Below are 2,500 nucleotides of genomic sequence, written 5' to 3'. Positions count from 1 at the left end.
CTGAAGCGCTGCAGGACTTCAGTGTGTGACGGACTCCTTTCAACACAAACTGAACCGATGGCTGACTGTCAACACAAACTCTGCAGCATGAAGCTGAAGAAGAAGAGGAAGTTAAATCAGCACTTTTCCAATGGAGGTTCTGAATGGGAGTATTTTTAAATGAAAAAGCTCTGCACAAAAGAAAGACATTAAACTGGCAGTTTTCCAATGGAAGTTCTGTGTGTGTGTGTGTGTGTGTGGGGGGGGGGGGGTCAGGTAATTTGAGAACCATCAGTTATAAACTGACTTGTGTTCTTCAGTCTGACACACAAGCATGCACACGCACACACACACACACACACACACACACACACACACAGAGTTTTTCAGTTAGTGGGTGTGTTGATCCTGGAGGAAACCACAAACATTTCCAGGCGGATAATCAATAGAAGCTTCACTTGACGCTGATCCACTGATCGGTGATCAGAGGCTGCAGGTCTGATCTGTGACTCAGTAACTGCTGTTCGACTGGAAACTGATCACGCTGATCAGCTGATTGATAGGCTGCACGCTGTCTGATCAGAACAGCTGCACCCCATCGATCCCCTCTGATCAGATCACAGTTTCATTGATCGGGAGGGAGGAAGGAGGACTGACAGGAGCACTGCACGAACTTCAAGACGTCTTCACGTAGTCTGTCAGCCGATGAAGATGATGATGATGAGGATGATTGTCTGCCTGTCTGTCCCTCTGTCTGTGGTGAAGAACAGCTGAACAGTTCGGTTTGTTATTGTCACATGATCTGTCAGTCAATGAAACTCTCAGGTTTGATCGGACAGAGCATGTGTGTCTGTCAGCGCGCGCACACACACACACACACACACACACACACACACACACACACACACACAGAGCCTGAGGACACACAAACACATATACACAATGCCCCAGACGGCAGACAGATTGTCTCTGGGTGAGAGTTTAAAGGCCGCATGTCATTGAGTGTGTGTGTGTGTGTGTGTGTGTGTGTGTGTGTGTCCTCAGGCTCTGCGTGTGCAGAACAAAGCAGGTGTTGACGATTTGAATCCCAGCCTGAAGTCAGAGGTCAGAGGTCACTTCCTCTCTCACTCTGTCACTCCGTTCTTCTTTTTCTTTGCTTCCTTCTTCGGTTTCTGTTTTGCGTTCGACTCTTCTTTTGTGGTTTCCTCTGAATCCGTAGACTTTATATTTTCAGGATGTTTCAGCTGAGCGTGACATTCTTCCTGAAACACGTCTGAAGAGACGAACTGTAGAAATCAGATGAATGGATGAGAGTCCAGAAAGAGGTTCTTAAAATCACCTTTTTGTTTCCTAAAATCGTCTTGAGTGACGTCGCAGCGCTGAAAAACAGCCAGACCACATGTGAGTGATGGTCCTCCAGCTGGATCAGCTCCTGAGTCCAGGTCCAGACTGTGAGCCATGATGGCTCAGGCTCAGCAGACCAGTTCTCCACACCTGAGCCCTTCAGAGAACGTGTGTTCTTATAGAAGATGAATGGATGAATGAATACAGAGGTTGGAGTTCAGGAAGCCGCCGTGTTCACACGTCTGATCTGTGGGCTTTAGCTTAGCTTAGCACAAACACTAGAAACAGAGGAGACTGTTAGCTTAGCTGAAAACTCCCATTCAGAATTTGGCTTTTTAGTTTTTGTCTTGTGACCAAACCAAAGTGAGACGTTTTCAAAGAGCGTCGCTGTGAAATTCATCCGTTTGTTCGTCGTCGGTGGAAATGTGACACGTTCAAAGCTTCAGATACGTTTTCCAGCAGATTTCTGTCAGGAAGTAGAACGTGTTGCCTTCACTGTCTGCTGCAGTGTCCTACTTTAACGTCTCCTCCCTCGCTCTGCTGCTGCGTGTGTGTGTGACTGAGTGTGTGTGTGTGTGTGTGTGTGTGTGTGTCCATGAAACAGGATTGTGTAACTGTGGGTTCTGTTGTGAGTCAGACCTGCTGCCTCATTGCTGTGTGTGCATGTGCGTGTGCATGTGTGTGTGTGTGTCAGTGTGTAGCTCGTCAGCTCTAATTAAGCTTGGCTGCTTAATGAGCAGACAGCTAATTAACACACTCAGAGAACTACACACTCTCCTCCTTGATCCCTCGCTCGGCTTTCTTCATCTTTTTTGTTTCTTTTCTCCCTTCCTTCCTTCCTTCCTTCCTTTTTTCCTCATTTCTTTCCTTCTTTCCTGCCTTCTGTCCTTGCTTCCTTGCCTTACTTTCTTTTTCCCACTCTGCATTCTTCCTTCTTTCATTCTCTCCTCCCTTCATACTCCCTCCATCTCTCCTTGTCTCCTTTCTATTTCCGTCTTCCCTCCTTCTTTCCTTCCTTCCTTCCTTCCTTCCTTCCCTCCTTCCCTCCTTCCTTCCTTCCTTCCTTCCTTCCATTTTCAATTCTCTGTCTTCTTCATTTCTTTCCTTCCATCCTCCCCACGGTTCCTCCCCTCCTTCAACTTCTTTCATCTTTACTTCATCCGTCCCCCTCTTCCTT

The 2,500-nt window shown here is 47.1% G+C and overlaps 1 protein-coding gene across 1 annotated transcript in view; it reads left to right on the top strand.

Annotated features, from left to right (window-relative positions):
- The window catches only part of plxna3 (plexin A3), an 88,309-nt gene that overhangs the window by 47,464 nt on the left and 38,345 nt on the right, over nt 1-2,500 (top strand). The window lies entirely within an intron of this gene.

Source organism: Chaetodon auriga, chromosome 10 (genome assembly GCF_051107435.1).
Source record: "Chaetodon auriga isolate fChaAug3 chromosome 10, fChaAug3.hap1, whole genome shotgun sequence".
In the NCBI taxonomy this organism is placed as follows: domain Eukaryota; kingdom Metazoa; phylum Chordata; class Actinopteri; order Chaetodontiformes; family Chaetodontidae; genus Chaetodon; species Chaetodon auriga.
This window is presented reverse-complemented; position numbering and strand designations above follow the sequence as displayed.